Source organism: Neofelis nebulosa, chromosome 13, assembly GCF_028018385.1.
Source record: "Neofelis nebulosa isolate mNeoNeb1 chromosome 13, mNeoNeb1.pri, whole genome shotgun sequence".
Classification (NCBI taxonomy): domain Eukaryota; kingdom Metazoa; phylum Chordata; class Mammalia; order Carnivora; family Felidae; genus Neofelis; species Neofelis nebulosa.
Window position 1 is genome coordinate 53,123,578 of NC_080794.1, and position 13,212 is coordinate 53,136,789.

The window sequence follows — 13,212 nt, forward strand, 5'->3', positions numbered from 1 at the left end:
ATACTATTAGCAAGATTCAAATATGGTGTTTTGTCCCGGGCCTGAGATGTGAGGAAGGAAGTCTGCTTGGAGGTCAGAAGGCTGGTCCTTGGTTCTGCAGGATGTGACTCCGGAAGAAGAATCACTTCTAAGGATCTGGAAGGCTCAACATCATAAGGAATTGCCTTGTTTGTGAAAAGCCACAGCAGCCCCAGTCCTGATGGTTAAAATGCCTTCCACTGAGATGGAAGGTGAGTGCATGGTCACAATGAAAGCGTGACGATGACAGCAAACACCTCTGCTCAACACGCACGAAATGTCAGGGCCTGGCATGGATAATTTCACTTACTCGTTGTCTGCAGCCTTTGGAATTAAGGAAATTGTCTTCGTGTTAATTGTCTTCGGGCTAGAGGCCCGAGAAGTTGTCCGAGGCCTCAAAGACACGGGGCAGTGCACACAGGATTGGAACACAAGCTTCTCTGGCTCTAAGCCTGTGTTTGTAGGTAACGGGGACCCAGCCATTGGTGGGGGGACCGCCCATGGGAGCACCACTGAGAGCAAGCAGCCTTGGCTAAGGTTTGCATCTGATGCCAGGATGCAATAGTGACAGCCTCTCTGAGCAACACGTGTCACTGTAATAATGCACAAAGGATGGATCCAGAGAAGTGCGTGCGTGTGTGTGTGTGTGTGTGTGTGTGTGTCAGGACGAGGCGTCAGGTAGGAAGACAGAAATAAGATCCTACACAAGAAAACTGGAGGAACCGGATGGCAGTAAGGCTGGGTGATAACAGAAATAAGAGCATGGGCAGCTGGTTGAGAGAGAAGCCTGGTTCCAGAGGCTGGGAATTGAAGTCTGGACCCAAAAGGAGCTTCTGAGACTCCCTTCCGTGAGAGACCATGACGTGGTGACGTTCCAGAATGGTGTGATCCAGGGTGAACCTTTCATAATCCGAGGCTCTGTGACCACGTGGAGGAGGTCAAAAAGTGCTTTCTGTTTTGGCGGTTGTTGTTGTGTTAGTGATGTGTTGCCTAAGAGTTCCGTGGGAAGTGCAGGCCTGTTGCTGGAGGGTGAGGACCATTTGGACGGAGGACAGACAGAAAGCAGAACTCCTCACCTCCGGGGATGCTCCCCTTTCTTTGTCAGGAGACATTAGACCAAAAAGAACTAAAGGAGTTAAGCTGAAGCTCCAGCTGGTGGAACTTTTGTTAAGGGGCTACGTACTGTCCTCCTCAAAACGCTTGTCGCTGGGCCCAGAGGTCCTGGGACTTGGGGATCCACAGAGTTGCCCTATTCCTGCCCTCTGGCCGTGGAGAAAGGAAGGAGAGTACCGTGTTCTCTGTCATCCTGTCCCAAAGCACAACCCGAGCTGTATTCCACTCTGAATCGTGGCCCTGCGGAGGGAGGCCTCTCACAAAGTATTGGGTAACCAGTAATTACTGCAAAGTACTGGCTTTTCTCTAAACAGCTTTCACCGTGAAAAGAACCAGGTGCCCAAGGCTATTTTGTACTGCACAAATGAGGAAGTTCTAGAAGTCTCTTAATTTGACTAATTTATTTCTTCTTGAAGTAAAGCGCGGATGTCCAGCCTTACCTGAATTCTCTCTTCAGCCTTGTGGGCTTCTCATTAGCTCACGGGGGAGGCTAGTTCTCCTCAGCCTTGTAAGGCTGACCTTACAAGCTGCTGGTTGGATGCCCACCTCTCAGGTAGCCCCCACCCCACCGCCATCCCAGCTTCCTTAGTGCTAGAAGTTCACTCATTCATTCGCTGATTCCATCACAAATATCCACGGGGTAGATTCACTGCGCTCTGGTGCTCCAGTAAGTACTTTGTGCTTAGAGACCCCAAAATAGAAGGTGCAGTTCCTGTTTTAATCAAGGACCTTGAGTCTCTGCTTTGTCCTCACTAACTTCTTACCTGGGGCATCACTGGTCTTCTCTGGATGACGGGAGGGTGAGAAGGTTGTCCCGGGGCTATCAAAAGAATAATTAGAGTAAGAAAATTCATGGGGAATTTGCAAAGACTAAATCAATTGTATGAATTCAAATTTAGGCTACTATTGTATATGTTTTTTTTTCAAGATAAAAAAAATAATACCTTGGGAGGGGAACATGTCTGTTAAGAGCCCCAGAAAGCAGAGATGGGAGAATGACAAACTCTTTTGTATGACCAAGTCGAAGTTACGCACGGAGTCTGGACAAGGTAGGGCAGGCTGATGAGATTGTGATGTGTCTTTACTTTCTGCTGAACTTAAATCAGCTCGGTGAGGTGAAGTGATTATATTCTGCTAAGCAGAATGGTAAAAGAAATGGCATTTATTTGTAAAACAACCTTGTAAGGGAAATATGGTGGGGGGGATCCTTAGGAAGAGCAGGTTATTAACGTTGGCCTTCAGTAATTTGCGGGGGATTCCGTAGCAACTTCCAGCTCAAGAGTGAGGGCCAGCATCAGGAAAGCCACATTTACAAACTTCACAATTTTCCTAAGGTCCTGGCCCCTCCATGGACCTTCTTACTAATGCTCCCAGAAACCACATCAGACTGGTTTCACAAGGACAGTTACAAATTTCATCCATCATGGAGACTTAGAGGCAGGCAATTTATTGCGTTCAATTCAAAGGTTGTGAAAAAATCCTTCAGATTTGGGTGCCTTCCATGTCTTTTAAATAAGTTGAACATATCCTTTGGTTCTAAGGAAAACAGCTTGTAAAATGTTTGGGAGCTCTGGGGACATCAAACAGCTCTTGGAGGAGTGCATTTTAATGGTTTACTTGTAAAAGAATCAGTAAAAGAAGCAAAAACACATGGCTTAAATTCCTCTCAATAATACGAGGTATTTTTGTAGGCGTCTTTTCTTTTTCCTGAGGGTTTCAACACATCTTTGAGTGCTTATCCCCCAAATACTCAAAATAGCCCTCAGATATACTGATATAGACAAAGAGATGGCTGTACTGTAACATTGCCTTTGTGTTGGCCCTGGGTCCTGGGTAGGAGACTCTGGGTTCATCAAGAAATGGGGTGGGGTGGGGGAAGGGACAAGAGTGTCTGCGGAGTCATAAGTAGTTAGGTACAGAGGCAGCTACGTCAGGGGTTCAAGGCTCAAAAGCTTACAAACTCCAAGCAGGTAACATTAAGGCTTGGACTGCACCTTGAGAGTTAAGAAGGGAGGGTTGCGTGGGGCGAGAAAGCGGATAAACTACAGAGCTCTTGCTTGCCAATGCCTTCAAATTCACCTGAAACTACATGCTGGCTAAAGAGAGCAGGTCTGTGGGCAGTACCTGCCAGCCGACTTATGCCCAGCTTCGGACTCCCTTCCTTGGCTGTATGTTAGAACAAGAGAGGGACAGCGGCTTCCCACAAGTCAACAGGTAGAAAGTGGTGGTACCCAATACAAGTCCTGGGTCCCTTGCATCATGTTATATCTGGGTGCACAAGCAGGTAGGAGGCGGAAGAACGCGGGTGAGGATAGGCCGGGGTCAAGTTCCCGTGACCTTGGGCTAAAGACATCACCTCATCTGTGTGAGATTTCTCAACTGCAAGACAGGGGCAATGGTGATTACTTCGTGGACTTGTGAGGATGGACTATTAAGACGGCACGAACCAGGGGCGCCTGGGTGGCTCAGTCGGTTAGGCATCCGACTTCAGCTCAGGTCACGATCTCGCGGTCCGTGAGTTCGAGCCCCGCATCGGGCTCTGGGCTGATGGCTCAGAGCCTGGAGCCTGCTTCTGATTCTGTGTCTCCCTCTCTCTCTGCCCCTCCCCCATTCATGCTCTGTCTCACTCTGTCTCAAAAATAAATAAAAATGTTTAAAAAAGAAAAAAAGATGGCACGAACCATTACTGCATCAGTCGAGTTTTCCTCTCAGACATTACGTTAACAAGTGGTTATTGAGTGCCTTCTGGGTGGCCTGCACTGGGGATAGGGTGGCGAGTCAAAGCAGACACAGTGTCTTCCCTCTTACAGCTCAGAGTCCAGCAGGAGGGACTGGCATTACGGAGGGGACCCCACAAGCAAGCGTGGCCAGAGATAGTGAGGCTGTGTGTGGGACAGTCAGAGGCTCAGACTCATGGAGAACTGAGGAGCAAGGCAGGGCGAGCACAGACACGGAAGAAAGGGGCAAAGTCACAGGGTACTAAGGCTGTAGTCAGAGCTCCACTAAGTTCTGATCCCATGACTTTGACCCGGGAGAAACTGCAGGAGGCTTTGGGCTGCCCTGCCTCTGTTCTTAGCTCCTTCATCCTATGCTTCTGCCCACCCCCCTCCCCCGGCCTCCCCCGCTGCTCTGCTCACAGGATCCCGTCCCATTTCATAGCACTCCTGGGGACTCATCTCAGAGCCCTCTTCTCTGGCTCAGCTGTGAGCACTTGTCCAGATTTCACTTTTCCCTCTCTGACTCCACCTGCCACTTCACAGTCCCGGCCTGTGCCTTGTCTGTCCCAGTCCTTGTTGCTGAGACCACATCCCGGGCATCACCTGTGATTCTGTCCCTGCCCTTCTCTTCCCTGGGAAATGATATCCAGAAGCCTGATGCTCATTTGGGCAAGATCCTTGTTTGTGTGCAACGGAAGCTGACTCTGGCTGATGATATTAAGGAAAGGGGTTTGTTGAAAGGCTGTTGGGCAATTCAGAGGACCTCTGAGAGGGCCATGGAATAGTCCAGATAATTGGTCAAGCACAAGGGAAGCTAAGCCATAGGCAGGATGATGGCCCACATCACACCCAGAACTGGTCTAGTGCGATCCTTGTGGCCACACCTGCTCCATCTAGAGGCCGCACCTGCCCCTCAGTTTCAGCAGCACTGACCACGCTCACAGGGGCTGAACGCTCTGCTGTTGCCCCCAGGACCGCAGCCTCATGGCACTGAGGCAAGTCAGGAAAAGGATGGCTTGCTTGTCAAGCCCATGGGAAAGCAGAGGCTTCTTCTTTCAGAACAGGAAGCAGATGCTGTGAGACTGGCTGAGTCCTAGCTCCGAAAGCACAGAGAAGAGACAACTCAGGTGTCTCTTTCTGGCCAGATTCTGAGTCGTTTCTAGAATGGAAGGTCTTGGAGATTGACTAGGTGATAAAGAGTGAGCCGGAGGGGGAAGGGGAATGATGCCCATCTTCCAGCTCGGATCACGCAGTGATGCAGGTAGCACTTGCTAAGATGGACAGAGGGGAAGCAGCTCGAGGCAGTCATGGGCAAAACAGACACGAGATACCTGTGGGGTGATAAGTGGATTGTGGAATTTGCACCATACTTGGTACCTCATAGATGCTTGATAAATACTTGCCAAATGAATACATTGACCTGAAGGCCGTAGAGAAGATGGGGACTGGAGCGAGTAGGCATGGGCTCATGCAGGAGAGAGACAGAAGAGGTTTCCTCTCTGCCAACCCCAGCAGCACAAATGCCCTCTTTCAGGCAGACTGCTCTACAGAGTTCATGCTAATGTGTCCCTCTGGGGGCCCTGGGCTCTTCTCAAGAGCTCCCAGAGCCAAGTGTCGCCGTCCCTTTGTAGTGACAAGATCCTGGAGCCTCGGTCCTTTCTCCTTTGGTCATCGCTTTCCTGGTACTCTTCCTACTGCTGCTTCTCGAATTTTCCATGGGGTTCCACTCATGCCAGAAAAGAGGGAGCTTGAGTCGGCTTTTGGGAGAGAGCAGGTTTCTTTGAAGTTTCCTGCCCTATTTTAAAAAACCATGCAATTGTGTTTTATTCTACTCTGTGAGATGTTTGTTTTAATGTAAAGGGCTAAGAATTTAATTTTTTTTTTTTAACCACTGAAGAACACTGACATTCCTGAATCGCATGTGTTCTGCAGCTTTAAATACTGTGACGTTGCTCTGACCCTGCTACAGTGTGAGAGGAGTCGTCGGCATCGCCCCGTTAACCCTCCTGTGCCCCGCGAAGGGGACAGCTCCTCAGTCTCCCGTTTTCATCTTCCATGATGCCTCATACCCATGGCGGTCCGAGCGGACTTATGTTTACGAGGGTGTTGAATTTAGACAAGGCCAAAGAGGCAGGTCTATGTGGCCACAACTGTCTTAAGTTAAAGGGATCTTAGTGGTTTCCTTATCTAAGGAATAGAAGACACGTGCACAGTGGGTCTCCTGCGCCCAAAGCAGATGGGCTTCTGTCACAATCACAGACACCATCCCTTAGAGCCTTAGGGCCCTTCCCAACACAGAATTCTAGGGAGCTGTGGCCACATGCACAGAATGGGCGTGGGAATTAAAACCTACCTGTTATCCTTCAGATGGTCGAACTCTCACCAATTTACTGGAGGGATATTGAGGCTGAGGGAGGCTGAGGTTTCCAAGGGCTTCTTGAAGCAGGCCTGGACCAGAGCCTGGTCTCCTGAAGTCTGATTTAATCTGCTCTGAACTCTACACCTCAAGGAAGGGGCATGACTCGTGGCAGGGATGAGTCTTCCCTCCCTGTCCACCCTCTTAAAGGGCTTCGATACAGTCCTCTCTTTAAAATTCAAGTTGAAATGAGAGGGGCACCAGGTGGTTCAGTCAGTTAAGCATCCGACTCTTGATTTCAGCTCAGGTCATGATCTTGTGGTTCATGAGTTCGAGCCCTGTGATGGGCTCTGTGCTGGCAGGGCAGAGCCTGCTTGGGGTTCTCTCTCTCCCTTTCTTTCTGCCCCTCCCTGCCCTCAAAAAAAAGTAAGTAAACATTAAAAAAAATTTTAAAAAATCAAATTCAACTTGAAATGATTACAATCTTTCACTGAAATGCTCAAGGCATGCAGGAAACAGTGGTAAATTACCTAATGGGCTGAAAGAATAATATTCTGTTTGTTAAGAGAAAGGAGACGGGACGTGATGCTACCTTATAATAACAGAGAATATTCATCGGGACCTTATCCTTCTTCATAGAAAGTGAAATTGAGACAAGTTCCCACAGTTTGGACGGGCGGGGGGGGGGGCAACAGGGAATAGTGCGAAGAACCTTGACTTTGGAGAAAGTCATAGCTGGTTGCATCCCTGCTCCAGCACTGAGAGGCTTAGTGACCTCGGACAAGTTACCTAGCCTCTCTGAACTCAGTCTTTATCATCTGCAAAACGGGAATAATCTTTACCTCAGAGAAATGGTGTGATCATTAAATGAAATCTTATTGGAAATGTCTGGGGATTCAAACGTCTGACTAAAAAGAGTCTGTGGTTGTCTCATTCCTTTTTTCCAGAGACCCTGTTTTTCTAGAACAATGGGGCTTGGGTCTAAATACACCTGTGCATTCCAGATCATTCAGCGGGCTGTCCCTGGGCACTCATAAACTACAGTAAAGAGTCTACACATGTTAGAGATACTGGAGTAACACAAAAGTTGCTGACTGAAATAGGTCAGCGAGAGGAAAATGATACGAAATGAACGTGCAAAGAATGGAAACCGAGAGTAGGTCAACTTGGAAATAAAGGCGGAATGTAGCGTGGAGGAGGAGAGGGCTAGGCGGCCACGGAGGGCTCTGGCTGCCGGCTTCCACCTATGGAAGGCCAGCAGCTGTTCTCTGCAGAGCCCGCCACGTTCTCCAGGCTCTGCTAAGGTGACGAGCCACTTCTTGGTCTTTTGTATGTCCACAGTGAGGGACAAAGTGAGGGGCACCGGAACGCGGCCTCAGGGACCTGGCCATGTGGCCAAGGGCGAAACGACGGCTGAGACCGTGCTTGCAGGCTACCTTCGGGGCCAGAGGGCCACCTGCCGGGGGGGGGTCGGGCCTCCTCATAGGAACGAGAACAGGAGCATCCCTCAGGAAGCACGCCTTTTTATGCTGCCCACGTTTTCTTTTGTGGGTTTAACAAGATTTTCAGTGAAAACGTTAGCCATAGCTATGGAACAAACCAAACCAGAGAACGGGTCTGCTATCAAAAAAATGAAAGATGGGTCCCTCATGCAAGGGAGAGAAGTGACAGGGTTGCACGAGGATTCCAAGGAGAAGAAAGATTCGGGATGCAAGTTCCGGTTTCTCTCCTGCATCTACTCCCCACGCCCCTCTAGCTACATATGCGAGTATGTATATACTTATGTGTGTGTGCGTGTGCTTTAGTTCATTGTCTTTTCTATTATTTTATCCAGAAGTACTAACCAGAGAATATGCAAGGAGCCACCGGCAAAGATTCTGTCGCTGTTATCCTAGTAGCAAAATATCTGCAAGCAAGAACAAGTCATACACTTAATAATGAGTAACCTGGCATGAATAGCGGCAGTCACAGGAGTCTGATGAACTATACTACATATTAATTAAAATAAAAATTTGAGTACATATAATCCCATGTGTGCGTCTGCATCCACAGCCTTACCTATACGTTCACTTACTTTTGTTTCTAATCCACCTAAATCGGAAAACACACATGGATTTTTATCTCTACGTGGTCGTTCCAGTGGGGATTTTTACTTATTTTTCAAAATTTCCAAATTTTCAACAAAGAGTGCATTCAAAACGAAAATAGCTTACTCTGATTATAAATGTAATAAACACTCTGAAATCTCAAGGAATTCAAACACTCGAAATAAGTGGAATCACTTGCAATTTCAGTATATGTTAGTGGGATTTTGTTCATCTCTCCAGTTTCCTTTTGTTGCTCCTATATGTATATGAATCACATGTACTTATACATGCAAACCCATACATATACCTACTATGAGGAGTTCAGGATTTCCAGGGTTTTTCAGTTTTTTTTTTTTTAAAAATTGATCTCACCTGTTGAAAGATTCCAGCTATTATCCTCTGAATAAGTGTAGATTTTATTCATTGTTTTAATGAGCTGGTTGGCATTGCATCCTATGGAATGCATTATTCACATGTATTTATTTGTCCAAGCTTCTAATTTGCTAGAAGGAGAATAATGTGTTAAAAGAGACGGAGATTTTAAGGCCTTTTTTTTTTTTTTGTATATTTCAGGTTACTTCCCAGAAAGATTATACCAACTTACACTTCTATCAGGGTTCAGGGTTGTCTCCATATACCTTCATGTAAACTTTTGTTAATTTAGCTATTGAAAATATTGTCTCTTTGGTCTTAATTTGTACTCAGAGGAAACTGTCAGGCCAAAGCCTGAAAATGAAGGAACAGTGGAGACTCTTCTGAAAAGGGAAAACGTTATTAATGCAAACGACCAGCATTTCAAGCTTTTGTGTGTACACAATTCACTTCCAAATGTCCACAACAAGGAGTAGAGAGTTGAAATATCATAGTTTGAGAGTATATAAGAAACAGATTTTGTGGTGTCATCCAATTCCAGTGGAGAGTCATGCTTTATCTCTCATCTCTTTATTTTACTTTATTTTTTATTTTTTTGCCAGCTGGAAATAAGCTACAACTATTCAATTAGAATAAATTTTTGGCACTATTTTTGTCTTTTCATTATGCATGCCCCAAGTATTTACTTCTGACTACAGACTTACTTTGTAAACATCACTCTTATCTTTGTATCCTCACACACATGTTGATTTTGCAATCGCAACTAGAAAATGTTTTGCTTTTTTTGCTTTTACAAAAACACACTGAGAGAGTCAAACTCAGTGCAGGTCCAAGGGGTATACAGATAAATGGTGTGCAAGTGGTGTGTATGTGTGTGTCCATGTGTATACTTGGGTTGGGGACACAGGGAAGGACAAGGCCAAAAAGGAAATCTGGGAAGTTCACCGATCCCTCTGCAACTGCATCCCATTGTCAGGACTCAGATTTGCAGTGTGGCCATCGTAGTCCCGGGGAGCTGATTGATGCTATAGCATTCCCGTGGGGGTTAGCAGATGTTATTCATCAAAAGTTAGAGTTTGGGAAAGTCAGTGCCCTGCACACCCAAAGCCCTGAGCCGGAGGTGGGAGGGACCTGGATTTTCCCACCTTCAGATTCCCAGCCCGTGTTCTCTCCCTCCCAAGCTGCTGCCTTACCCTTTAGAAGTCCCAATCCCTCTTCCTCCTGTGCCCCATACCTGAGACGCTAATGGAATTTAGAGGTACGAACCAGGAAAGGTGGGTCTGGCCCTTTCCTGAGTCCTACTCTGGGGCCTCCCAGTGATTTGTGCTCCTGGGTCCATGCAACTGTTGGACCACAGCCCTCTGGTCATAATCCCCCTGCGCGTCTCATCTGCGCAGGAGCATGGGGGTTACTGTGCATGGGCATTCTGGGCAGGGAGGCTCTCTGCCCTGATGCTGATCCCACCCACCCATCTGCAGGATCTGGTTTTCTTTGTCTCCCTGCAGCAAGCCCCCCACCATGCTTATCACTATGGCAGGTTAATGAGATCTGAGCACGGAAAGGATGACCAAAAGGCCCAGGCCAGGCACGCAGACCCTGCACATAATCTGCTCTTTGGAGACCGTTTTAGTGGAAGATGTCAGTCACATAATCACTCCCTTTATTGTGGCCCAACTCAGTTGAGTAGTATCTGTGAAAGGATCTTGCACAGATTCCTGATTTTCATCTCAGCAGCCAGCTGGCATAAGATATCACTTGACCAAGCAGCAAAAGTTGGCATGTTCTCAGTGGCCTTGACTCCCACCCAGAAATCTTATCTCTGATAAAATGGCTCCCCAGGTCAGCCCCAAATTCTTCTTTTGCTGGGGGAATAGCTTGTAGAAGAGTTTAACAGGAAACGCCATAGGCACACTTTGTTCTGTTCTCAGTAGGCATGTCAAAGTGCCCTTCTCTCAGAGCGCCTTAGAGAAGGTTGTTACTTCAAATCCCTCAGAGACTTGGACCCTGAAACAAATGTGTCCTGAAATCCATCAGCGTCCCCGTTTTTCACCTCCCTTGCCTGTTTCTCTGCCTCAGGACTGCTCAAGGATTCCTTGGCCTTGCTGACTTTTTCATGCAAACCACAGGCAGAACCTTATGCCAGCTGGTTCCTTCTGAAGTTACCCAAAGGGCTTAAAATTCTTCTTAGGACACCCTATCCTCCCTCCTTGTTGTGGCTCTCACTTTCCACACTTTCCACCAAGAGGGGCCTGTGTGGAAGTCCACCTAGGACTATCTAGGTCTAAGTTCCGTCCTTGAAGACAGATTGGCCTAGATAACATACTGCCATAGAGATATACTGCATGATATCCCAACCACTCAAAGGATATCTTTAGTTCAGGTGTAACTAAAACAAAGACACTCTAGTTATTTGTTTTAGGATGTAATTATCTCATTTTTCATTCTCATCATAAGTTCCTTATGTTATGTCACATTGGGTGATGTGGTCGACAGAATAACGCCCCCACAGATGTCCTAATCCTTGGAAACTTCATGTGTTATCTTCATGGAAAAAAGGACTTTGCAGATGTGATTAAGGATTGTGAGATGGGGAAATTATTTGGTTTACCCAAGTGGGCCCAATGTCATCACATGGGCCCTAAAATGGAAGAACTTCCTAGCTGTGGTCACAGAAAGAGATGTGATGAAGGGAGTAGGGTCAGGGGAATAGGGTCAAAGGTGAAATGTTATCAGCTTTGAAGATAGAGGAAGGGGCCACCAGCCAAGGACATTCTCTAGAAGCTGGAAACTGGATCCAAGAAAGGAAGTAGATCTTTCCCTAGAGCCTCAAGAAGGAATGCACTCTGTTGACGCCTTGATGATTTTAGCTCAGGGAGACCCATGCCAGACTTCCAATCTGCAGAACTATAAGATAACCAATTTGTGTTGTTTGAAGCCGCTGAGTTTGGTGATTGGTGATGGCGGCCACGGAAAGCCAGTGCAGGTGAGGTGGGGTCAAGTATCATTCCTTAGGTTCAGGCTGGTCTCCCACGTGCTCTGTTTACCAATGGCTTGGTGGAAACGGTCTCTCTTCTTGCTGCCGAATCGTGCTCCTTCTCATCTATTTCCTTTTTGGATTTCAACTTTCATGGCATGCAGTTATCTTTCAGGTTTCCTCTACCCCCAAGGCAGCTTAGCGGCTTTTTTGAAATGACATATCTCCAATGAAGAGACACCCTTTCTTGCTTTTCTCAGCTGATTAGGCAACAGGAATATGATATGGGTTTTATTAAAATTCTTCTTAATTTATTCTCGCCAAGACTTCAAAGCTCCTTTCACTTGGAAGAAATGGAACAAGAAGGGAATATAATTCCAGAATCACGAACTAAGGAGCTGGTTAACCAGGCATTGTTAAAGAGATACATTAGCTAATATTGAAAAGAAAAAAATTCACACTGCTACTCACCCTTGTGCACCGTTTTCTCCCAGTACCTTCGTTTTTGCTGCTCTGGAGGCTAACTGGGCTTTTAGAAAAGCACCCAGTTCCCTTCAGTGTACATTTCAAATATACCACCTAACTTGAAATTGAGGCATACAATCCTATAGATACCCTCTCAAATGAGAAAATCCAGTTGTTTTCCTAAGGCGCTGTTTGTAATAGATGAACAGAAAAATAGAAATTTCTTGTGCACAGGGGTGTCTGGGTGGCTCAGTCGGTCAAGTGTCCGACTTTGGCTCAGGTTATGATCTTACATTCATGGCGTTGAGCTCTGAGCTGTCAGCACAGTTCTGCCTGCTTCCAGTTCTGTGTCTCCCTCTCTCTCTCTGCCCCTACCCGACTCACACTCTGTCTCTCTCTCTCTCTCTCAAAAATAAATAAACATTAAAAAAGGAAAAAAAAAAAAGAAACTTCATGTGCACAGATTCCCTGCAGAGCCTCTCCAGAAGGGAAAGCTGCATTTAATAAATGGGCATAAATCCGCTTTCCAGAGAACCCGGGTGTTTAAGAGGATCTCTGGTTATAAGATGTGATTTGCACTTTCTAATGGAGTTCTCAGTCTAATCTCCTGCTCATTTGCAATTCACAGAGACCTGCTCTGTAGACAAATTCAGCAGGTTTCACCAGTCACGAAACCAACGGCCAGCAAAGCCACCATGAATCTGCTTTCACCCCACAGGCTTTTGTGTTTGTTGACACCAGGTACCGGGAGTACCCACCCCCCTGCACCCGAGCCTAGGAACCACACTGGCAGCCAGCTTAGACCTCTATGGCTCCATGAATGCAAAAAGCCAGGCTTGTTGTCCCCAGGGCTGTGTGTGCCCTTGGAATAGCCCTTCCAGCTGTTCACTTTTGTGCTGCTGGCCCGATGCCTATCACCCACCCGTGTGGCAGTGTGCACACACGGGGGAAGAGTGTGCTGCCACAGATCGTACATTGACATTGAGGCCCGCCCCCCCCCCCCCCCACGGTTGCTGGTGAGCCTGACACTGGCTTCAGACTTTACTGTCTGCCTGGGCCCCACCACGATGTGTATGTCTGTAACCCTACGACTACCTGAGTGTCTGCAGC